The 27,351-nt window shown below is 39.2% G+C and overlaps 1 protein-coding gene across 2 annotated transcripts in view; it reads right to left on the reverse strand.

Moving 5' to 3' along the window:
- LOC132907400 (uncharacterized) overlaps positions 1-27,351 on the reverse strand; it is a 538,994-nt gene that overhangs the window by 45,758 nt on the left and 465,885 nt on the right. The gene's annotated exons all lie outside the window — the stretch shown is intronic.

Here is a 27,351-nt window from a genome sequence, read left to right on the forward strand (position 1 = left end):
ATGCGATTGTTTGTGATTGTGAGGATGGAATTCTGGATTCGTCGTATCTTCTGTCCCAAACGTGTCGTTGATGTTTCAGCAATTATTGCACAAATGAATGTATGCATTGCGTTGGCTAGGACATGTTGCATAACAAATGACGCGAAACGGAAATTACTGTTTAACTGTTACGGAGAACGTTATTGCGATATTGTTGCAACGAGATGATTGCGTAATTATTCATCGTGGAACAGCGTTGCCTTGAGTACACTGCGACGAATTTCGTACGGTCTGATGCAATCCACTTTTCTATGCGAGCCGGCACCAAGTTTGAAAATGTTTTGAAATTCATGAGCGCTACACGCTGGGAAATCTAATCAGTTTCAACGCATATGTTTCATTCGTTCATTGTTTTCTTCGTTTTCGAAAAATTGTGCCGCGTCATAGACTCGGATAGTTGCGTGCTTCGTATAATCAATAATTCACGTAACAATTTGCAAATACGCGCGAGTGTTGCGTTATCGTGTATCCAACGCATTCGCAATGTAATTTAAATAGAGTGGCAAAGCAAAAGTATTTGGCAACTCGTAGAACGTCATTTTGACGAATACGTTAAATAGGAAGCATTTTGAAGTTTTATTAGCGTTATAACCGGGCGGAAATACTACGATTATTTTTATTCAGATTTTTATAATTGTATATTTTATTATTAACAGTTAATGATTTTATTATCGAGAGTTGGAGAAATTCAAATTTTTAATATTTGAAGAAGAAACTTTGCAAGCCCTTCAACGTGTCAGAAACTATTTTAATTGGCCATTAAACCGCTTCCATAATGCTGATATTTTTTAAAGTAACGCAGCAACTACATTTTCTGCAGATTAAAGCACCTGCGACGATATTAAAAAATACACAACTGCAAAAGTTTAAAATTACAACAGCGTATGTACGTTTCAATTATTATTCCAATCTTATCGAAGATATAAAAGAGACACGTTGTTCGTATCCAACGCGAGAGGCCAGGTATCGTGCAACCGCAATAAGTACAGTAAGAAGAAAAAAGAAGAATGGACGGTGATAATTATGAAATATCATTTTGCGGAAGAAACAGTTCGCCTATCTAGCAGAAAAAATAGCTTCTTTCATCACCGGTTGCCTGACTTCTTTCCCTCTTCAGCCAGTACCTTTCTTGCCACGCGTAAACGCTGTCCCGCGTGTCTCACTTTTTCACCAGCTGGAAAGTTCCCGGCAGCGGAGAAGCACGCCGCTTTGTCCACGACGAGAGTTCTTGCGGAAATTTATGGGCGCTGGTGTCAGGATCGCGCGAAAATTTTCACTTTTCGCTGGGCCACGGCCGCCAACTTACGTACCAACAGATATCCGTACGGCTGTGCCGACAGAAGTTAGCCGACCGCGAAACTACGTGGAAACGTTCAGCGCCCATCGTTGGAATTGTGCGTGATCGTGCCTTTCGGCTTTTCCCCATTCACCGCCTTGAATTCCTATTCTAAGCTTGTCAGGGTAGCACAATGCCCGAGAAATGTAACTGGTGGGGAATTTTTCGGACGCTGCGAGGGCATTCGAGACGAACTGAAAAGACGAAGACGATGGAATGGGAGGTAACAATGAGAGACTGAATAAAATACTAACGCACTGAATGCTACTAGAACTAGTATTTTACGTGAAGCTTCAGCTAAGAGACAGCAACTTGGTTCGGTAAATACGTATTTAATTAAACTTTATATCGCCAACTCGTTTACCTGTTATCGTTATTAAGCGTTTAAATGCATCTATTGTCGGCAAACAATTTCATCTGCTGTACAATCGGTTCCACAAATATCGTAAGAGCGAACGCAATTGTTTCCTGTTTGCTGATCATAATGGATCCTTGTTTCGTAACGAATGAATGGTATTTGAAAGCACGCAAATGAAAGACGCAGAAGAGAATCTTGCTGCCGTTTATCATAAATATTTGCTGCAAGTAGCTGCGCAAGTTTATCGATATTCTCGAGTTCGTCGCAGTGGATTGTTAATCGTCCTCGTTAATTGTCCGCATGGGTGAAATCAGTTCCGCGCGTTACAAAGGGTTGGTGGAAGGAACTGCCGGCCAGAGGTTTTCCACCAAACCGTTCGTAATTTCTGTTTGATGCCATGTTTACAAATAAATCCTCAAGTACCGCGGAAGGAACGCTGGTAACTTTGTCAACTTTGATTAAGGGCCTGGCTAGCCGGGCGGTTTCAAAGGACCGGAGCTACATTTTCCAGTGAAAGGTACAAGGGACGTTGCAAACAAGACAACACGGTGGAAATCTACGTATCCGTACCGGAGAGTTTCCCAACGACGCCGACATGCATCACGGTAACTTGCCGCGGAAGGTCATCAGAAGTTGAAGAGTGTCCGCCCGTGTGCATTACAAATTAGTGTCTTTGAACTAGTTCCGACCACTGTCATAGACCACTCATCCTCACATCCCATATATCCAAGCTGTTTGTCTCCAACCCGAAATTTCATTCATAGCTTCCGGACAATCGCCTGTTCTATCTTTCGTTGGTTTAATCGGACTAACGACTTTCGATGGACACGATCTCGTTGAAATTGTTAGGAATTTTATCGTTAAAAACGGAGGTTTATGGAGATTGACGTCTCGTTGTTATCGATAATATGCAATAGGGTGTACTAATTGAAACTGTACAAATTATACAAGGGTATAAAGATGATGGAAATTAATAACATACGGTACAAAAGAAAAATCTCGATAATCGTTAGCTTAAAAAATCTTGGAAATGTGAAAAGTGAGAATTTTGGTAGAAGCACTCAAACGTCTTAGAGAAACTGAAAAAGAAAATGTACAGATAGGCGAAACAGTTAAAAACGAGAGTTAAGAGTCGACAGAGTTCGTAGTTCGGAGTTGAGGTTATGTTGAGGCAATATCTCGTTGAACAGAATAAAAATAATAAAATCAATATCTTATTATTACATATAATTATTATCGTACTCTTTTATATTCTACGAGTCAAAAAAGTCAATTTATAATAAAACGTTTCATGAATATCTCTATCGAAACAGACCTAACCTCAATAATTAATATAAATCGCTATGGCGTATATTCTACAACGAAGAAAAGCAGCAAAAGACCACCGAATTTCAAAGATATTTAAGGAGAAACAAATTCCTAGATGGAAAACTATTTTAGATGGAAAATGTTGAAAGCTCGAGCTCGTGACGCATTTGAATCGACAAAAGCGCGAGAACGAAGCATGAAAAGGGTGTTGTAACTACAGGCGTTGCTCGTTGAGGAAGAATTCAATTTGTGCGCGTTTACCGCGCGAGACAAGAGCGCGGTCCCTCTTGGTTGCAGCATTTCATCGATGTCGATGTATAGCGCGATGATAATAACAATGATAATAGAGCAACGTTGGATGTTTGTTCGGCCGATAATACAGAAACAATTTCAAGGATAACAAAGGAACGGGGGATTACAACGTTCGACGGTTGATGAGAAGAGTAAAGCCTCGTGTTTCGTGGCTGTTGGAGCGTCCACGATGCATAAATCGTTAAGTCGCTTAAATGGAAAGCTGAGAAAAAATTCACCTGCATCCAGTCGCATTGTAAACTGGTCCTGGCAGATTCATCGTTTCATCGAGTTCAATTTGACTAACGATAACCCCGTTTTTCCCCAGTCTAGTCTACTTCGTTCCTTTCACGCGTGCTTTACTTTTCGACCTTAAAGTTTGTAAGGTGTCGTTGTGTCTGTGAATGCAACGCATTAATTTAATTCTCTTAACACGTTGAACTTCCACGAGTTCCAAAGTTTCTGGTCAGGCCGCGTAACCCATATTCGCTTATTCGACTACTTGCGAAGGATCGTCGTAGGTATTTGAAAAGATATTCCATAATAATTATTGGATTATATTCAACAACATCTAGTGGTTTGAATATCGCGAACAAACGAAACGAGAGATCATTTTTGAGACCACCACTTGAGCGATTCGCATTACTAAAATATCGCTGGGAGTATCTAGCAGAGAACGCTTGGTACTGCGGCACGCGTGGCCTGACGGAGATTTTCTTGAAAACACGCGTGGCAGTCAACGTGTTAATCGGGAAAGACGATGAGCGTTAAAGGGTGGAAAGAAACGAGTTTATAATCTATTTATTTGGATCCATTAGACCACGCGAATAATAGGAAATATTATTCAGAAGTGTAGTATCGTGGACAAAAGGCCTGGGAGAAGATATCAGGCGAACTATAAACAATGTCGCGAGGAAGCCGAAGCGCCGACAGGTCCATCAATGTGTCCTCGGTCTTTCGATCAAATAGTTTCGTGGAAAAGGCTTATCTTGGCCACAAGCGGTTGCGGAATACGTGCGTGGTGGGGCTAAGACAAGAGATAAAGATGCTAAGGGAGGAGAAGACGAATTAACAGTTTGTATCAATGGAGAATCCAAAGAGTGTTGTTGAGAAGTCAGAGAGTGGGAACTACGTACGTTGTCGAGAGAGTGTTGGTCCACGTGAGAAAGAGGGCGTTGGCCCGTGGTGACGAGAGTTGCACATTAACTATTTAAGTTGTCTAAATTATAGTACGTTTTTGTGATTAGTTCACGTTAAACAGCCATCCTTTCCTGTTTAATAAACATATGTTTAAATCCATTCATTGTAAATGAATGGCGAATAGGTCGTGATAATAGTTGTAGTTGTTGCTGTAGATGTCGCTCGCTGTTGGGGTACCGCTGTATTTTCTTCTAATTTATGTATCGAGGAAGAAAAATATCGGACTACCGACGCCGGGATTCGAACCTGGATCCCGAATGTTCGTAACCAAAGGCATTAATCACTGCGCTATCGTCGTCCGGTACTAGTTGATGTTGAGTGGCGGTATTTGTTGTCGAGTGCCTCCACATAAATAAACTAAATGTAGTAGTAAGATACTACAGAAGCAAGGTAGAGAAAGAATGCAAAAAATGGCTTGATAGATAATATCAAGGTTTGTTTCCTACGTAATATGCACCATGAGAGGAAACAGTTACATCAAGAAATAAGTCAATCGTAACACGACTCGTAAGCATCTGCACAAGTACACGCTAACTGAGAATTCAACTGGTATCACGTAAGAAAATGTCAGATGTAAAATATAAACACAATCCGATTTCGCGATTGTGCTCCCATTAACGTCAGATTACAACAGCTCAGACTGCAACAACAGACTAAGAACAGAGTACACGAAGCATTAGCAGAGAACTGGCATGATCCATCAAACGGAGCCCATTTCCAAAGAACTTCCTCGCCTACGTTATTTCGATTCCATTTTAACCGCGTTTGGTGGTAACGTTTTCCAACATCATCATTCGTATCAGGGTGTTCCACGAACGAGGCACGGCCCGGCTAGTAACGTCTGGTGGCATTAAGCCGGGGAACGAGCGATTTTCTTGGCAGCTAGCGCACCGAGTGCAAATAAGAAGGGAGAGTTAACGACCCTGAATTACGTGTAACATTTCATTTTTGCGGAATGATAAATCGTCGCATACATATTGCGTCGCAATGACATTACATACTGACACGTGAACGTGATAAAGAAACAAGGGAGTCGCTTAAACACGCAGCCGTGGCGAGCACGTAATCGCTAATGCAGCTTTGGCTGACCAAGAGATGAGGTATAAGTCACTTTTCACAGGCTACATTCTGACAAACGAGTTTTCTTCTGCTCTATTTACCAGTTACCATTAGTGACAAGCTCAAGTACGTGCGCAAGTAGGTTAACATTGGCTCACTCGATTCTACAACTCTTTATAAGTATTTGGAAAAAAGGAAGCAGTACTTTAAGAAGCGAAGAAAATACATTCAAGTAGAGTGGAGCATCGATCGAATAAGTTTGAGATTTGATTATTTAAAATCACGTTTACTCGTTTATTTTTCACATTCATCATCGTAATTGTTTACTACGTATCGTAAAGCAACGATTATTTGGAAATTGTTGTAACCAAGCAACAAAATAAACTTTATAGGATATGTAGCGTTTCTCGATTCATTTTAACATCCATGTACTTGTAAGTCAATTTTACAACTCGCAAGTACTCGGTCTGAGATTCGAAGATAACTCGCGAAGATCGAGTACTTGGCAAATGTGATACAACGAATGAACCGCATTATATGTTACGACCAATGTTCGAATCCTGTGACGCGAACCTTGGCTATGGGTTTTGATTCGGATTTATAAATACACATCGAACTCGATCCTATCACTGGTCACCATCGGTCTCGTGATCGCATGAAAAGCAGCCGTTTCGCTCGTGCAAGGACAACTTGGAAATCCGTGACGATCTTCTCGCCGATCTTGAAAGTAGACGCATTCGAAACTTTAACGCGAACCTGCTCGTGTAATTTCTGATCTCCACCACCGAGAGGGGACATTAACAGCGCTGGTTTACGGCCTCAGCGCCTACCTTCTCCTTGGCAAATTATTCCTACAATCGGACCAACTATCGGCTACGCAATCACCACCTCGAAATTGCTTAACGATCGTTTAATGTAATGTTTGCTGCGTTCGAGGAACGTGTCGTTACTTTATGGACCATTCTCCTTTCGCTCGACGACGAAATCGTCTTGCCGTTCTATAGCAGTTTCGGATCGTTAGGTGTCGTTATCATACGCTGGCTGCCTCGTTAACGAAACATTCGATTCACTTAGCTCGTCTCGCTTCGTTGGTTCATATTAATTCTTGTAGCTTTAGCAGTTACAATCGTGTTAAAGGCTATTTATTCAAATATCCAGTATCGTCGTACATTTAATTAATTCAGTTATTTTTAAAATACAGATTTTTGAATGCAGCAAGATCATTTCTTTAACACGTAGTATCAGAATATCTTATTTCAGCTTCAAGCTTTCAGCTGTCGCAAACGATCTAAGCATTAAGATTATCGAGATACGTATAATTTTGTATGCTGGACTAGATTAGCCGCGTAGTAGTTACACACGTGTGTGAAAACGAGTGTATGGAAACATGTGTGTGCATAACGTCCCGAAAGATAGATGAATGCAGTGTGGTATAGAAGATGGTGCGACAAAGAAAGTACTGAGACGCGTGCAAATATATCCAAAAAGATCCTGGAAATCGTTTATGGAATAAATCTAAAACTATTTTAATATGAATTCTAAGTGTAACCTTAGTGTTCCTTTACTTTCATTTCGGTGATTAAGATCCACGATTCTCAACGAAAATCAACAAACCACGTGTCCTGCATTCCGAAAAGCATAGCGCTAGCATTCGAATTCTAACTTTATTTAATCAGCTGAGGAAGCGATAGTAAAAGCGAGGTTAAAAGTACCAAGAGCATACTGCGAAAGGGAAGATGATTGCCGACAATACAGCTTTCATACGTTTCTACAAAATTGCCAGCTTTCATGTGGAATTGCTGTGCTCTGACAGCTCTTCCGGATGGGGCGTCGTTAGAGTTCCGAACGCTGGACTCTCATAGTTTGACCTAGCAACAAATCTGTCGAAAGTCTTTAGCGTCGGTTGCTAAACATCCGAGCGCTTCGTTTAAAAACCTGATGCAAGCTCGAGATTATTGCCTCGGTACAACCAGGCTGCCTGGCCAAGGGAAATATTGGCGAGCATGACATTCGACCATTTTTCGTATCGCGATAAGCCAGCTCGAAGAGACCTTACTCGGTAGATGGTGGTAAAGGATCGTTCATAAGGTGTGGGTGTTGATTAAGTCGGTAGCATGCAAATCGTTCATTCCCGTGTCTACCTTCCTTCGTCTACCCTTTTATCAGCCAGATAAACTGCCCCCAAGCTGCGCCGTCCCCGCTCCCCGTGAAGCGTGCCGGCCCTCGACATAATTATACGCAATTTATCATAATTGAGGACGGTATCGCGATCGCGATCTAGTGGAAACTGTCTACGCAATTGGAGAATATGCCGCCGAAAGATGCACCGGTGAGTTAACATCGTTGGACCGTGATGTGCTTAAAGGAAATTGTGCAATCATCGTCGGTGCATTCTGATCGGTTGCTCTTGCGTATCTTTTTGTTCCTATTTCGTTTCTTTCTACTTCAATTTTCAGATCAGTGCTATACAGTTTGGTCAATCGATAAAATTTCAATAAGACATTTTGACCCAGTCTCTTGCAACGCTTTGATTCATTCCGTTGTAACACTTTGAACCGTCGCTCTGTTGGATTTGCATAATAAATTCTATTATCATATACAGAGTTCAATTTCTTCACCTTATTCGTGAAACGTTCGAACTGCAACGCGAGGAGATTGTCACGTAAAATTAACGATAAAAAAAGGAGTAGCTGAGCAATAACTTAACTCAACTGTGCTTTTATAATTTTGTAGGCTTTCATTCACGAAAATGATTAACATGTTCGTCGCCACGTCGCACATATCTATGCGACGGGTATACTTCCGCGGGGGCCCCGTCGCCAAAGTATGGTGACGCTCTTCTTGCTCGAGTTAATTAAATATACGATATTATATATAGGATATACGACATGAAAATATTAAAATCACGTTATACCATACTTTTTATTAATTTATATCCTGTATAATATATTACACTATTCTATATCGCATGGTATTCGTTAAAACATTTCAAACACATTTGGGCTGATTTTGGGCTCTTCGAACAACAGATATAGACTCCGTCATCGCTATTCTTCTCGCTATCAAATATATTTTCACGCTGTTTACCGAACATTTTGAGGATGACAAAATCACCGATGTACGTCTCACAGGTATGCTTCTCGACTAAATGAAAGATCCGAGATATCTGCCATGAGATCCCTCGGAATACTCCAGCTGGAAAGCTTGTCGCTTTCTCCATTTCAGAAATAAATAATCTTTTCTTTACAATGAATCGAAGGCGATAAACGATGAATTCCTGCTCGTCGCTCTATTTACGTTCTGCGTACCGGCGGTCGGATTTGGGCCCCGCAGGAAACTTGGTCGAATCACGCTGGTCGACGAACGTGTTAAGTATAATATTACAATGAAGTAGCGAAGTTAAAACATCGGTAAAATAGTCTCGTGGTCGAATGTTTGCAGCTTTTATATGTTGCGTTTGTCGGTGTCGAGGGGCAAGGAGAGGATCCTCATTGCCCTACGTAATGGAGAAAATGTAATGTTGGGCCATGTGCAAAGGTCGGGTCAAAGCCTAACAATTCACCGTCAGGTAGTATGGAACGACGTGGATCTGGGTATGGTCGTTGTCACAAGATTACCGGCGATCTATCGGTTTCGTGATTTATTGTCTCCTACGTGACAGAATCGTAGTGAGGAGAGTTGTGAATTAACTATTTGCTTATCTTAGTTATAGCACATTGCTGTATTTAGTTCACGTTAAATAACCATCGTTACCTGTTTAATCCATCGTAAATAGATCTATCGATAAATTAAAAAAATCATAAATTATTATTGCAACGTTTGAACTTAATTTGTGTCGAAAGATGGAAAGATATTTGAGAGTAGCTAGACATACCTGGAAAAGAATAATTCAAATCTGGTTGCCATTTTAGTCAGTCGTATTAATTTATACATTAATATAGTTGACACTGTAATCCTTTTTCACGCATCTTGAAAATCTTAACTTGGAAACAAGTTACCACGTAGAAGCGCAGTCCCAAAGTTCTTTACCAGAGATGATTAACCGCAAATGTGTTTCTCACGTAGACTTGGCGCAGTTACGGTAACTAAATGCTTCAAACAATAGTTGCATAGACCGAAAATTACTCGGAGATGATAGTTGAAGAACCCGAGAAACTTGCGACGTCTGGCACTGATCGTTGGTACTGGACGTTCTCGTTGTATCAAACCGTGTTATTGTTGTTTGTTTGCAATTGTATTTAACGTTACGGGGGAAACGTTAAAAGACAAAGATGAGGGTAGGTAGAAGAGAGAACTGTGTGATTAGAGAGGCTTCGCAGTTGCACGGGTCTTGAACGTCTACAAACTGCGAATACGTAAGTAGGAAACGCGTTATTTCTCAGAACTTTGAATGATTAGAATGAGGCGTGATTGCGGGTCGTTAGAGGCGAACTCGGTAATAATAAAAGCCACGGAAGTAACTAAGCCTCTGCAAAGGCACTGTCTGTGCCTTGGAACGCGTACTGTAACGCGTTATCCTCGATATTTTCTGTTTCGTCGCTGTTCTATGGAACGTGTAATTCTGGCGAGTTTACGGTGTCAAGTGGTAGCGGATTCTTAAGCGATTTCTAAAGGTTTGCGAATCGTTAGATGCGATGAAAATGCAGGCAACGTGGAATCATTAAAAGATCCGAGTCGCTAGGTACGCCAATGTAAAGTTCTTTATACCGTCGACAATTTTTTCGTCGTCAACGAATAACTAAACGAAGCAAGATACCGAGCGATGTTTAAACGAAGCAACGAATACACGTGGAAAATGTGTTACAGTTTGGTTTTCGTGGTGAAAATGTATTCAATTCACTGTATTTTCTGTATTGATTTTTAGTCTTGAGTGGTTCTCGTTGTACGCTGCTATTAATGGTTTTTGAAACGCAAAGTATCATATTTGTATAGAGGCGTGTACGAAAATTTGCATAATAGATTCCTTGCGAAAAACTAACGACGTGTACACTCCACTTGCTCATTATGCAGTTATTCAGGTTTCACTTGGTCGAAGTACGGGTGTATTAACACCGCGGAATCTCGCGTTTCATAGTTTGATGAGTTTTGTTTTAACAAGTTTCTTCGTTTTTAACACCAGATTTAACGTAAGATGCGTAAAGTTAGTGTTTAACAAATTTCAGCTTCCTGGTAACGTGCGCTATACGAACTTTGTTTTAACAAAAGATGCGCGATCTTGGCCTGAGTAAGTTTCGACGCTAATTTACCAACGACTTATACCATAGATCGTTTAGAAAATTAATCGTCGTGTTAAATACAATTATTTTGTTTTGTTTCAACGCGTTTTAATTACGTTCGAAACGATTTGCGCGTTTATCTTTCGAGATACTTCGGCTCGTATTTCCTGAAATCGGTAATTTGAAATTCTTAATTGCGTGCAGTGGAGAATCGATTATTATAATTTTTTGTCACTTAATGGAGATTGGGAGGGCAGTATTTGCCAGGCGGTATTAATTGACCGGGTTCGGATGGTCGCGTGAGAAACCGTACTTGCGGAGGACGAGCGAAAGGCACTTGAATCTGTTGAATCCGCGAACACACAGCCACTTTATTGTACATACATATTAACGTAAGCGAATGGGAAAAAATAGTACGATGAATTGCAGATCGTTGAGATATTTGCATCGCAAATGTCCGTAAAGCATTTTAATTTACGAATATACGCGGCCGAAACGATCGCGATTCTATTAAAAACTTTCGCATTCGTCGTATCTGGACCGAATACGCACGGAATATTCGAGGGGGTGGCAATTTTTAATTAAACAACTACCAATTGTTCGCACCAATCACAGCTTCGGTCGATTCGATTCGATTCGATTCTGCGATTACATTCGACGATTAATAAAAATAAATGAAAATAAATGGTTCATATTTATATTAACGCAGTTTAATAATTTTTGTAACGTTTAATCAATCCTCTTGTGTGTCCTATCTTGTTCGTTTTTTCACTTTACTCTACTTTATTTGCTTTAACCTGATACGAGAAATAGCAGAAATTATTACGTTAGATGGACTAAAAGATTCATATCCGTTTTTATTTTAGTTTCTACAGAATAATATATTTTTCCTCGAGATTTTTTATACTTTTGTCTTCGAAAAATACATTCACAGGCGATGATCTTCTTTCCCTAGATCGCATTATTTTAGCAACTACATCGCAGAGTACTATGTTTAACGATTGGCTCGATCAGAACAGAATTATAAATTGTGTTTAACTTTCACCTCCTGTCGAAACGAGAACTCTTCAGTGCCGTGGTTTGTCCGAGTTTCTTAATTTCGCAGTTCTTTAATCTCCCAACGCACTGTGTTCTCAAGTAATATTTTTCAAGCGCCGAGGATTCTCAGGCGTGTTCGATAGAAACGTTCGTCTTAATCCGTCCATTTGTTTAAAGATTAACTTTTCCGTTTGTACATTACGCCGAAGTTTGTCTGCTAAATTTTTCAATATCAATAGCTAGATTCGAACGGAATTTTTGTATTCTTCGTTTCTATCTTATTTTATCTCGTAGAAGCTCCCTTTAAACTTGCAACCAACTGTTGCTGAATACCCTGCACGCACATACAAAGGTGACAATGTTCGTTTCCTGTGAGTACACAACGAGTTAATTTACAATGAAAATTCCCAGTTAATTACAGCAAATTACAATACGTCTACCAACTATAAGCGTTGGAACAAGTTTAGAAGCTTGATTTAACCGGTTTCGTGAAAACGTCAGACTTCTCGCTAGAAAGGATATTTGAAATTGAAGTTTATAAGTTCGCGGTACACGTAAGAACGTGTCGAAAACGAAGTCTCGAAGTCATTTGGCACGTAAAGACGACGATAGCTGTATTTTTTTGCGAGCCGATAAAAATATGCACACGAGCGAACTATTCCGAACTGCAAAGCTCGCCCCTTTTGCACGGCTTTTTCTTTTATTTCTTTCGCTTCAAAGCTATCGCTCTGTGGGATCTACACGTGTACATCGAGAAGAAGGATATTTTTCATGCAAAACGTTCAAGGTACTTCGGCGAGAAAACCTGCCTGGCGTAGAAACCGAGCTATTTTTCCAGCATGGCTTGTACAAAAACCACTATCGTACGCTTGTAAGTGAATCTTTTTGCGTTACGTGATATTTGACGCTCGACATTTTGTCAACGATCGAGGAAGCGTGACAGAGGTAAAAAGGATATTTCACGGTGCAAAGAAAAAGATCGGCCGATCGCGTGAAAAGTAGTTAAAAGATCTGTACAAATGTCGAAAAGAATCTAATAACAAAGTAGTTTACCCTTCGCGTAGTTAACATTTTAACGCTGATGTTGTTCATATCTTCCTCTTTTTTTTTCTTTTTTTTTGAGACTTCAACACGTGTTACTCTCATCGTTCCAACTACAAGCAATTATTTTGTTATTTCTGTACTCTAGGTGACAAATAAATTTACTTCGAATGAAATCCTTTAACCTGTCAGCCTTTAACTAATATCAGGTAGATGTATCTTAATTCTTCCGACACAAATATGATATAATAATTTATATCGCTACATATATTAGTGACATTTATCCATATTTATGATTTATATTTATAGCAGAAACGAAAGAGAGCATTGTAAAAAGTATCGTTTCATCGATTGCTTCTTTCCGTGTAACGGGTTCATTCAGCATTTAACGCTGCAAAATTTACGAGTATCATAGAGACTTCTTTTCAACCAAAAAAAGAACAAGCGATCGAAGAAGGAATTCTTCTATTAAAATAATAATAATAATAAAAGAAAATAGAGACAAAAGTTTCTTGACTCAGTCACCAGACGGGAATCTTTGACCTAAATCGAAGTTCTTAGCTGTATTTGCATCGCGAAATTATTCGCACGATCTTGTACATAGCTCGTTAATTTCTTTCGTCTACACAATAGCACGAGCCCCGATAATTTTCAGCGAGGATCGTGAATATCGAAACCCGATACTTATCTCCTTCGTTTATCCGCGAAACTTATAATAGAAATGGCGATCGTACGTCTCGCATCTAGCCGTCGTCGTGATTGAAACATACAAAGACTCGACGTAATTTTCCGGAACATGGAGAAACAGGATTTTAGAGTGGTTTGTTCAAGCCCTTCCTCCCTCTCTCTTCCTCTCTCTATTTTCCTCCCTCTCCGTCCCTCCTCCGCGCAGAGAATTTATAAACGTATTTGCATACGCAATTTTCACGCTTAACCTCCTGGAAACGGGATTGAATTTAAGATAATGGCGAGCCGAATATGCATGAATTCTTTTTACCGGCCGCAACAATAAATCAGCGAAAACGATATTCTAATATCCTGGTCTCGATTCATCCGTTTCCTGTCTGCTATGTACCTCGCCTCTTCGTTTCTCCGTTTCGCCATGCCGACGATTTTTACGATGCAGCTGGCCAGAGAACAAAAAACCGAATAACAAGGAAACGTTGGCCGGTAATCGCTTGGAACTGGTTGGGTCGTTGATAATCGAGAGGAACGATCGAAACACAGATTTTATTTCAATTTATTTTCAATGGCCAGTATTTATTTATATTTGTCTATAGGTATTCTTTATGAATATGTAATTTTTTACTAGACTTTGTTTTTACTCTACATCGATGACGATTAATCTCGTTCGGAGTACCACTACATCTGTTCCTTGTTCACGTCGATTACAATTTCGTTCTATAAAATCGCGGTGATTTTTTGCGCCGACGTTTACCTTTTAAACCTTCTTTTGTCCGCCAGCGCACAGTGAAGCGTTTTAATTTTGTTCGAAAGTGAATTTACTTGTCTATTGAAATTCCACTTTATTTATCGTTTTCTCGAACGAAAGATCGCGTGGAAAGGCAGCAAGGTCCGATAGCTAACAAGCTGCGCACCATGTTCGAAACAAGCTGAACACACAAGCGTGGAAAAAAATGGAATTTCCAGAGCGTGCAGGGTCACCTTGCTTGCCTCTATGACCCTGCAGTCTCGTCTTTGTGTCTCCGCGGAATTTTAATTGACGTCATCAAAGCCATTCAATAAATTCATTCTGACCGTTTAATCCTATCCGCCGGTGGAACATGGAAAAAGCGTTGGCGAATTCTCTCTCTCTCTCTCTCTCGTAACTCTCTTACAAGCATCACTCTTTTTCCGCGTGCTCGGTCACGTGTTGGCTAAATTACGTTAGCCAGCACCACGGCACACGCGTGCAACTTTTGTCACACGTATCCTCGCTTTCCTTCCTGGCTTTTGCAGCGGAGCGCGTGTTAATACAACACACGGCTCACAATGTGCTGACCAAACCGTACGAACCGACCGTGGATTTCCGTCACGTATTGTTTTTCCGCCGATCGCGCGCTTTCTACCCCGTTGTTCCGCGACTCGTTTCAATCTGACACGTACCTAACACTCGCGTTAATAGTTTTTCTCCACCTGGACACCGCTTGATCTAGTCCGCTCGTAAACGTTTAAATTGGCGCTTTTTATCATTTTCTCTTATTTCTCGTGGCCCGATCGATAGGAATTTCCTAACGATTTTCCTGTAACGTTAATTACTATTAGGCCACGAGTCGGATAATTAATTGGTAGGAAGGCAGAGTCGTATTTATAGGATTAATTTTTAATATTCATTGGTTCTTTAATTGGAGATATTGCATTACCTTTTGTTCCTTATTGCCATCGTTAATTGCTGATCGTTATCTTAGGCTTCGCGAGCAATTTTGGTGGCGATGGTTACGTCTTCATTTTGTTCTAGCGAGTTTCGTTGTAGCATCGAATGTGACCACTAATCGTAAATGTGATTAGCGATGAGAGTACTTTGAGAAATTATGTTTTGTCAGAGAGTATCGAAGTCTTGAAGAGAATATTTTTGATATTCGTTTGTGAACATCGAGATTTTCATTTAAATGACTTCCAACCACATACAGGGGACGTGTCAGTTGGACGTGTCACTCAACGAGGAAGGTTCGACTTTATTTAAAAGAAAAATACGGCGTCTATTTTGTGAATGCATATATCAATGTGCTTCGATGTTCCAAAATAAATCGATCTTTCGATTAAATCGTAACTGCGCTCAAACTGTAGCAGTTTCTCAATCGCTTAATTATTATAGATAGCTATAAAAAATTGAGTAGGCGCGAATATCGATTTGTAGCCTGTGATCGCGAAAAGAGCGTAGAAACGTACTTGAAACTATTAAAATCCATTGGAATTTGTTTAGACCATCTTGCAATATTTACAGAAATGAATTTTATATTTTATCTGTAGGCTCTCAAGCTTCTCGTTTGTCACATCTCTCTGTTTAAATTCGTTATCCTCTTCTAATCAATATTTGTGTATTTTAATCCTGTATTTTATTTGCATGCCATCTATAGCAAATTGAAGTCTTTCAAACTAGTTCTGGCACGTGAAAGAAAAAGTCGGGATTAAAAAAAATTTATTTATTTGGGATCTATGGCAGATTGAAGTCTTTCAAACTAGTTCTGGCGTGTGAAAGAAAAAGTCAGGATTAAAAAAAAATGTATAGAAGGCTCGATTGGATGTTCAGTTTTCGATACTGATCTGACTTGCAGAGATCAGAGCAGTATTAAATTTGGTTCGAGCTCCAAGTCCATGTGGCTATACGTATGTTTAATTCATAACCGTAGCTATCGACCAATAGACATTTAAAAGTAGTATTCTTTTGCTCGCGGAGAGCACAGGTTAACCGTGCTTGTACCGAAACACTTTGTTCCTGCCCTCAAAGAATTCTTCCCCCTCGATTTCCCAAATTTACCATAGTATTTGTTCGAGTGAAACTTTAATATTTCAATACAGTTTTCCTGTAATAATATTTCTTTGCTACGTAGCAAAGCCTGCAGTCGTTTCGTCTGTAAGTACATTTCTTCTCTACGTTAAGATCGATAAAAAGTAATAGTTTTCATCGAATTATTTCTATTTATTCGTAAATCGTTTACTAGAATAAAATATCAACGTATCCTCTGAAACATTTTTTAAACGATATATACTTGAATAGTTTGTATTCTTTGTTCACTATGTGCGTCCTAGTGTCAGATCTGAATTAATATATATACGTAATACATATATATACATATTAGGTTGTCCGAAAAGTTTCTTTCGTTTTATGAAGAAATAATAGACGCACAAGGTTGCTTGTTTTATATTATAATACATACATTTTGTTCTGTTGAGATAAACACCGAGACATTTCATAAACTTGGTTTCACGTTTGTACGAAGGTAAAAAACACGTTTGCGAAAGAAAGACACTTTCCGGACAACCTAATACGTGTATGATATGAGTACAAAGTAGACGCGAGTACAGTAGATAGATTAAAAATTGCAATTAAGGGTAATAAAAAAATTCCTGTTTCTCAGTTACGCTTAATATTTATTACTGTACTTAAATTCATATTCTTACGAACATAAAGAAACGAAATATATAATACATATGTATAAATACATGTATGATATGAGTACAAAGTAGACGGGAGTACAGTAGATATATTAAAAATATCAAAAAAATTTCTGTTTCTCAGTTACGCTTAATATTTGTTATTGTACTTAGTTTCATACTCTTACGAACATAAAGAAACGGAAATATATAATACATATGTATAAATACATGTATGATATGAGTACAAAGTAGACGCGAGTACAGTAGATATATTAAAAATTGCAATTAAAAATATCAAAAAAATTTCTGTTTCTCAGTTACGCTTAATATTTATTGTTGTACTTAGATTCATATTCTTACGAACATAAAGAAACGAAATATATAATACATATGTATAAATACATGTATGATATGAGTACAAAGTAGACGCGAGTACAGTAGATATATTAAAAATTGCAATTAACTGTATAAAAAAAAAACGCGTGTTTTTCAGTTACGCTTAATATTATTGCACTCAGATTCATATTCCTACGAACATAAAGAAACGAAAGAAACACGAAGAAAAGAAAATAACAGACCTAGATATTGCAACGAGTGCTTCACTTCGCACATTTTATAAAATATATAAAACAATATATAAAACAAATGTTCTCCTTTGAATTTCCGATGAACGTAGAAACCATAATCCACACTCTGATAATAAAAATTCGCTGTCAAGTATCTCCAACAAAATCGAACGATTAACCATCGATCTCTTAAACGAATTTCCATCTTTTTTTTTCACCACTCATCCAATACTCGAACGTCGACCAATTCATTCCCATACAATACCCATGATTAACCCATAAAATATTGTTTACAACGCGAAAGCGATCAGACGAATCGCGTCAAGGTATACACGGATTTTCGAAACGTAGCTATCATAGCCGTAGCTTTGCTATCGTTGGTCGCACGAGAACGGATGCAATCACCGAGGATTAGCCGCGATTCCCGGTGTAGCAGAAGAAAACCAGCTGCCATGCCGGCTAGCCGCTGGTGAACGCGTCCGCGTCAGAAATTATTGGCCCTCGGAGAATCCGGTAATTTTGTTAAGTGCTGGTGGCCCCGGTGTATCGTTTATCGGCTATTGAGTCGCGTTTCACATGCATCCTCGTGCCAAGGCGGTGCACACAGATACGCTACAATTAACATGATTACTTCACGCGGCGGAGATGGGCGTCTAGCTTGGCCTAGTACCCGGCCGCAGTGTTCATTCCGTGTTTGCTCATCGTCGCCGCTGTGTACTTATCTCAACGTGTCCACACTGCGACGAAGGAGCGAGCAGGGAATAGTTTATCCGCAATTAGTGGTCGTGGTGAGAATATTCCTGAGGAAAACAGTGCGGTCGTGCACCCACAACTAATCTCTCTCTCTCTCTCTCTCTCTCTCTGCCTCTTCTATTCTCTTCTTCTCTCTTCTCTTCTCTCTCTCTCTCTCTCTCTGTTTCTTGATTCCGTAGGAATCGTTCGATGGAAAAATATTCGTTGATGGAAAGACTCGATACTACCAACGTTTTCTTACTCCGATACCGGGTCGATCGAATCCCCTTTACCGGCATCGGCTTGAATTTGAATAACGCAAACGGCCTCGGTTACTCGCTCGAGCGGAGCGCCAGGGAATAAGCTAGCAGGTCCAGGTCTGGCTGGATCTCTGCTAGAAAATTTCAAAAATAAATAGGTCCACGGAATGATAACGAGCGAAATGTATTTTTGGCGGATGTACTTTTCACAGAGCTACCACCGGGCTTGCACACAGGGTGGCTCGTTTTTAGCGCGAAGGCTCGATTGCCTGGAGTTTGCGACACACGGCTCTCTCGGTTTACTCTAATCAAAGTACTCCGTTCTTTGTGGACGATTCAATTCTGTTTTATTCGTCTACACTTTTTCTTTATCGCAGTAGGTATAATACATAGGAGTATCTTGTTTGAGCGACATTATATTCGTGCCATTGCGTTATTAGTAGGCATTTCTTGATACGACGTTTCACGTTGAAATATCAAAGGTTCTGTACTGTGAAAACTTGTAAGATACGATCTAACAACTTGGGTACATTTCCCGAAATCAGGACATGTATTTTGAGAAGAAAAAGATCGTAAATGTTGTGCCATATCTATTATTCGGTATCCTTAATCCCCTTTCTCGAGCTAAATATTCAAAGTATAAAATAGAAGGTGTTTTTCTTGAATCGTTGATTTCCATTTTCTCGTCTACTTTCATTTCCGAACAATCGGATACACGTCGATCGATGAAACTAATAATAATCCTATGCTAATCCTGCTGCTGACTATAGTCGGAGTTGTACAGAGCACCCGACATATTTTTGAAAACGAAGCTTCGTAAAATTCGTCTCGGCGGAGAATATTTGCGAGTAAGAAAATAATATCTTGGCTATGTGCCGCAGGGCAAAGACGCGATGTTTGCAGTTTTCTTGTTCGCATGTAGCAAATTTGAGATTGCGACAGTTCGCGTTTTTCGTTGACCGGAAAAAAGGACGCGGAAAAGAGAGGAGAAAACGAGGAGGAAATAATCCATTTGGCGAGCGGGGATTTCAACATAAATTTTAAACACCAGCGCCTTTCGTGATTGCCGTGTCTTTCACTCGAAATTTCGCTGTTTCTCGCTTTAATTTGTCACCGGCGTCAAAGCAAGAACTTTCCACGGGAATGTCTTCGAACTGGATAAGAATCAGTTGGACCGGCAACGAAAAATTGTTCATTAGTGTAATTTTCACTTTGTCTTCTGAAGGAGTCGAGGACCGCAGTAGCTGAGCTCGGCTAATTAAGGTCGCTGGTCACATACAGGTCTCGCAACTAGTTTCTGAAGTCGCTTCATTCCGCATTCATTTCTCTCTGCATTCAATTAAATAATTCTTCTGTAAAGCCCGGTCACCACCCGGACTAACGAACGAGTATTCTTAGAAGTCTGTTCCGCATTTAATACGTCCAACAGCTGTGGCCTGTGCTGGCAATTAAGAGATCCGTGACCCTTTGTGCCAGTTTCAATTCGAATTTTCCACACGGTATTTAGATATCGATGGATTTTACATCGCTCGTGATCGACCAAATTAAACGAGTAATTGCTGGCCATAGAAAAGAATCTTATGGCCCGAATGTTGGTATACGTACGTACGCGGCTTAAGTTTGTAACAGAGCTTTGGATTAAGACGTACACACCTTTGTATCAGGTTTAAGGTATTTATAACGCTAATTTTCTAAGTATCGTTCGTACGTAGTATCGTGCGATATAATTTGGAAAATGATGGCGAATGTAATGGCAGTTTGCAGAATTGCATATTCAGTACTGCGTTTTGTTCGTGTTTTAACTCGATAGAAACTGCACTGGAATTATCGAAACCATTGTTTATCCTTTGCTGTCGACTCTGATATATTATGCAAAATATGTAATGTAACACCTCTACGTTAAAAGTCAGCCACGTGCTTTAAAAGTTTGCAATCCGGCAAACCTAATAATTACCAGATCAGTTGAACGAGATGTCTCCGTTAAATGAGAAGAATTCTCTGGTATCGATCGAACATTCTTAAACCATTGAAATTATCTCGATCTCTTTGAAACGAAGATTCACCCTGTTGGCAAAAATACGAAATTCCTTTCCTTACCCAGCAACACAGGTCCTCGAAAATTTCAAATTAATGGCGTTCCTTTCTGCCAACTATCGAGTAATACGATCGCAGTATATTTTATAAAACTCTCTTTATGAAATTGCATTCTTGGTTGCGTTTGTTATTACGTTAAGTGGAGCGTTCCGTAAACGTTGTACGAAGTGAGGAAAATTGTAACGCAGTTTCGACACCAATCAGGAATACTTGCAAGGTGGCGCGCGGTTTCAGACGTTATAAAGTGGTTATACTTCTTATACTTGCACGGTATTTCCTTTCTTCGCCGGCGTGCTACAATGACCCGCGTTTTCGAAAATGACTTCTAATGGCGAAAATTGTAATGTTCTACCGCACGCGATCTCACGCGCCATTAAATTCCTCCTTTCGTCGATGGTTTACACACGACACGTTGTGTCATATTATCATACGGAGCATCGGCTAGGTATGTCACAACATCGCGAAACGTTTCTGTATCAACTATAATGAAGAAACGTTCGTGCCTGTTTGAAATAATCGCGCGCTCGGGAAGACTGTGAAGGAACGAGCGATGGGAGATTAAACCGCCCCTGTGCTGTGCTGCAATGTATTAGGTCGTAGAGAAACGTAATAATTATAAATAGGCGTCATAAATTGTTTTCGCCTAGTTAAGGTTTCGCTCTATTTATTTAACGCTTCTATTTATGTTCCGCGAATTCTGCACGAAAATTATACTCAAGTAGGATCTTGCATCAACTATCGTCCATGAATTTACACACGAATCGTCGGATCTACGAAAATGACGAATTTTTTAGATTTGTGTTCTTCACGCGTTTTCCTTTCGATAACATTACGAGAATAATTCAATGGAAGGGTCGTTTTAGTTTGAAAAATCTGCGGTATTGTTCGACCAACCGTAACATCTTCCTACCGTACCCCCACTCTTCGTCTTTCAACTATTTTGAATCTAATCTACACTCGATACCAAATCGTAAAATAGAAGTAATAGAAAATAAAGGGGGATGCACCCATTATTAAATAATAATAATATAAATGATAATAATATATACGTTTGATAAGTTGATAAGTATTGTTAGTTGCAATTTATGTTGATTATTATTTTCTTATTGTACATGTGCTATCATTTCGTTCTTAGAATAAAACAATTCTTTTTGTTACACGCTAAACCTCATAATATCTTCCATTATTTTCAACAAACCGCATATTCTGAGCTCGTAATGTTTTGATATTACACGTTACAGACGAAAAACTCTGCACGCGTCATGGAGAAGTTAAAGATAGTACACGTGGGCTATCTTTTTGCCGAGGAGTGTATCAATCTTGATAGAATTCATGAAAAATCTTTTACTTCGCAATATTAATCTCTCTAGGTATTTATAAATTTCTCAAACAGAGAATCGATAGGAAAATAATCCTCTGTGCGTTCATCTCGGCGAGCACCATTATACGAGAAACGTTCACAGGTCTGAAATTCCTTTTGACTTCGCCCCTATCATCGACATATCCTGACCGTCCATTTGCTACAGTGTCCTCGGTCGTCTGTCCCCTTAGCCCAGTTTATTTTTTCTTCTTTTTTTTTTTGGTTTGGAGTTTCCACGAATGTCGGACGCGTTACGAAACGCGGAGTGGACACGAACACGGTGCCGATCCGGGCTGTCTATCTATGCTGGCGATCTTTTCGCGTTTAAAAGGCCGTGTATGACTTTCGTGTAATTCAACTACCCAGTTTCAAAGAGTGTTACCAGGGCTAGATTAGGAGAAAGGTAGGGATTAGGTGGTTCGCCCGGCTGGGCCCATTTACATGGCATGTGCAAGCCGTGTTACTCTTACAGACACGCCACCATGTTTTCCACGTGTTGTATACACATGGAAGAAAGAGGACTGGACGAGAGGGATACGAGTTCCGTGCTTAGAACTGTGATTATATGGTTACCAACCCTTACGTCTTCATCTAGCAGAGGTTCTCCACCCACGTGTACCATAATGCACTCTGATAGCGTGTAATAGAGTTGCGCCACTTTCTGGTAGCGCGCGTGTACCAGCTCGTTGGTCGCTTTCATTCGCTTGCCCGTTTGCAACCGCAGGGTATTACGAACGTCACATTGCGAACAAGACGAACTTTGCATCGCGTATGAGATTCCGCGTTCCCATAATTTTATTTCCCGTGAACGACGGCTTGTAAACCTGAAAGGATCTTTTAATTCTCAAGCTTCTCTTCCCTCGAGTTTGATAGACGTAACGTTAGGCGAAGTCGACGAACCTGGGATTCTATAGACAGCTACGTAGCTTAAATGAAATTTTAATTAAAGGCGAGGCGATGTGGCGTATTGTTTCGCAGATATCGTTTCTCGGAAATTTGAATATTTCTATTAAAGCTATTTTATTTTCTGTAGAGGCACAACGAAGGATTTATTCGTGGAAAACGATATTGGGAAAGTATTGGTGGTTTTGTATTTGTAAGAAGCTGAGGGAAGAAGAGAAAGAAGAGAACTCTTCCTGCGTGTAACTGCTATTGCTTGTACCGATTTCGAGCTTCCAGCAGGAATGTGCTGGTATTTAATGAACGTAACTTGTTGAAAATGACAACGTGAGTTCGCGCTCGCCATCCATATGCAGATGCGCTGGTTATAATAAATAGTAACTAGAAGATAATTCCAGATATAATCGATAAGTTTAAGACATTCTTTTGTTTTTATCTCTAGTCCATGTAAGAAAGTGCAACAAAGGTTTCTCGGTTCAGAACGGTGTGATAGATTTATCCAAAGAATAAAAAAATAGCTATTGTGGTCCTACCTCTAAATACAGAAATAACAACATAACGTTTTAATGCCATTCTTTCTTACTACAAGAATCAACGCTATGATGTAGATTAAATCCGCTACATCCCTTAAATACACGTAGTAGATTTTTATAAATCCGTAGAATTTCTTATGTGTTTTGAGAACTGCGACCGCTCCAGAGCTAAACTTTAGTTGCGTATTTCTTTCAGAACGAAGATCAAATAACAAGTTGGCACACTACTCGCATACAAACTTTATTTCTTTATTTTTTTATATATATATCGAAGATGAAAGGACATCGGGGCCTTTCTTTTGGAATGTTTGGCAAGGTCCCCGATACTTTAGTCCAGACTTTTTATTATAGCTGTATTTAAATAATAAAACTGAGAAATAGTTGTTTATGATTTAATCTGAGTATGGGTGCCCGAGATTAATGACAGTGGGCTTAGGCTCGAAGTGACATAACGGGTCGCTGAACGTAGCCAGGGTCACGGGAGGCACGTGTACCTAACAGAGGTATGGAGTGATTAAATAGCTCTCCTCAAAAACAAAGATTGACTCGAGGGGTACAGAGAGGTATGGAGAGGAGTATATAAGGGCAGTTCCACTTGGACTGACAGTCAGTCGGATAAGTTTTACTTGTACCGTGGACAAGTACGTTGAGTCACACCCGAATCGTGGATCAGTGAGATGAGTTCGACTTAGACTGTGGAAGAAATCGCATTCGTCGTCCCGTTGACTGTGGATTCGTTATCGAGTCAAGGATCATTGCCATTCACATCCCGAGTATCTAATTATCACGGTTACTTGTCAAATTCTGTCACAATCATAATTGTACTAGTAAATATCTTCGCTCTTGCATAACATAATTTTATTTAATTAAGTTACTATTTGTTGTAACCAGCGCATCTGCATATGGATGGCGAGCGCGAACTCACGTTGTCATTTTCAACAAGTTACGTTCGTTAAATACCAGCACATTCCTGCTGGAACCTCGAAATCGGTACAAGCAATAGCAGTTACACGCAGGAGGAGTTCTCTTCTCTTGCCACCCTTTGCACCCTTCTTTCTCTTCTTTCCTCAGCTTCTTACAATGTCTAATCCAAAGAAAGATTCGTTACACGCCCTAATTCCAATGTTAACCCGACACATATATTTAATACATTTTATTTATTTATTAATTAAATTTCGAAATGTTTGATATACTGCACTGTTGTAGACGTAGATTTTTCTACGGTACGCGTTTAGAGACTTTCGTGTGACGACGCTCACAAGATACGTAGACGATACATCGCGCAACGATCGCGGGGGAATTAAGAAGCTGCGTTAAAATCAAAGTTATTCTGATAGTCGTTAATAGAGTTGGCGAGATTGGCGAAGCGGCACACGCTCGGCCGATGATGCATGTCACGTTGCAAAAGTTGGGCAACAAGGTTTGCATTGCATACGAGTTACGTTTGCTCGTGTCGTCGCATCAACGAACTTACCGGCAAAGTCAAGAGTCGTCGGCGTATTCGCTATAAGTTTTGCGCGTCGACGTCGGGGATTGGGGCTGAGAAGGGTGAAAAGGGTGAATTTTCGAGGAAGAAACGCGAAATGGCAAACTTTCCGATGAGATCGCTGCGACAGAAACGCGCCGATAAGCTGTTCGTGGATCGCTTCGCTCGATTCTGACCGATCGTTACACGTTTTCCAACGATTCTTACCTGACAGACGATTGAAAGCGTGAAATTGTTATTTTATGGTTCGTTGTCGTTTCGCCAGATCAACTCCGTAGATTGAAAAATGGAGAAAAGCGACGATATTACGAACATTATGCTTTAATTTATTTTGCATTCCGTGATTATTGGTGGAATCCTGTTGATGAATATTAGCATTTATTAGGTTGAAAAATTTCTTTCGTTTTATGAGGAAATAATAGACGCACAAGATTTTTGTTTTATATTATTTTGTCGAATTACGTACGATCCATTTTCTTCTGCTGAGATAACATTTCACAGACTTGGTTTCACGGTTGTACAAAGGTGCACTGTTGTTAAAAACACGTTTGCAAAAGAAAGACACTTTTCAGACAAATACAAAGACACTTGATTTGTTTCCTTGCGGAGATGGAACGCTAATTATGCCGCTAATTATCCGCTAACGAAATCGAGAAATTTACAAAACGCGGAATTCGTTCTGATCAATTTGACTTTCGACAGATTCGTTTGTCGTTGCTTTGTGATGGAACAGTATAATCGAATTTACGATAATTTAACTCTTAATTTAGAGGAAAAGAAAGAATTTATTACATCGTCGTATTATATTTGTTGAATCACTGCAGTTTGATTTCAATTTAACGTTACCGATTGCGTAACAGAGCGGGTTACACGAACGTAACGTGGCCTTGTTTTTAAAAATGGCCAGGAATAGAAAAGGAACAAAGGAGAACACAGTTTACAATAAAACATACGAGAGCCACCTTTGAATCTTCAAAATGTCCCCATTTACAAAACTTTCGTTTGATTTATCTCGCGCTTCTATCTGACCCGTTTTCTTTCAAAAGTAGCATGAATGTTGATACAGGGAGTAATTTCGAGTATCTTTTTTTTATTATTTAATTTGGACTTTACAATTTGTCCAACTGGACATTTGGTAAATTTTTCTAACTTGATTGCTAAATAACATATGGATGGCTATCCCCAGCACGATACCATCTTCGAGTACGTTCTACTTTTTCTCTTTTTTTTTAAACAATGTTAAAGATTGCTACTTTTAAAGTTAAATTTTAGATTTACATATCTAACCATGTATGTAATACTTTGTAAATAGATCATATATTATATTCACGTTCCTTGTTCTTTTATAAAGAAATTCCCATACGTGTGTTTTTACGTTCTTTAAATTGTTCAAAGTAATTACGCATGGTCTAACACGTGTTACAAATATCGTTTATCTTTGTTATTTAATTTGTACTTTACAATTTGGTAAATTTGTCTAACTTAATTGTTAAATAACAGCAGAATACCGTCTTCGAGTACGTTCTACTTCTTTTTTTTAAACAATCTTAAAGATTGTTACTTTTAAAGTTAAATTTTAGATTTACATATCTAACCATGGATGTAATACTTTGTAAATAGATCAGATATTATATTTACGTTTCTTGTTCTTTTATAAAGAAACTCCGATACGTGTGTTTTTTACGTTCTTCAAATTGTTCAAAGTAATTACGTACGATCTAACGCGTGTTACAAATATCATTTTTTTTTTATTATTTAACTTGTACTCTACAATTTGTTCGGCTGGATATTTGGTAAATTTTTCTAACTTAATTGCTAAATAACACGTGGATGGCTAAGCAGGATACATCTTCGAGTTTGACTATTTTATTTCTTTAGTGAGGTCAGTGGGGTATTTTCTTTATAATTTCAAGTATAGTCGTTGAATTTTTATCCACCGGATTTTCCTTTAATTAAGGATTAAATAAAACACTACTATTTCCTTCTTATCTTTGTCTACGATTGCGTTAAATAAAAACTCTTATCTATAAATAAGCGTAGCGATATTCGTTCGGATAAATTGTTAACGATTAAAGAAACTTTTTAATTAAATTAATAAAAAGCAACTTTTCAACGCAGCATAATGTTGTCAGACTATATTTTACAAACGATAAATATCTCACTATCGATAAAACCATATATGAATTATATATCTCCTCTTACACAAGCAAACTACGTAATTTGTAAATATACATTTTTCTAATCGCTACGTGCTTTAGCCATTTAACATATGTTGAACATTTTTTACTTGTAAAAAGAAAGAAAAAAAGAAGAAAGAAAATATCAACGAACCTCTACCAAGGGATAGTTTTATCGACCTCTAGTTATCGTCGCGACCGTTTCGAAAACTCGTTTCCACGTCGGCGACTCAGCTCCTTATTATGCTTTAAAGTCACG

Source organism: Bombus pascuorum, chromosome 5 (genome assembly GCF_905332965.1).
Source record: "Bombus pascuorum chromosome 5, iyBomPasc1.1, whole genome shotgun sequence".
Classification (NCBI taxonomy): Eukaryota; Metazoa; Arthropoda; class Insecta; order Hymenoptera; family Apidae; genus Bombus; species Bombus pascuorum.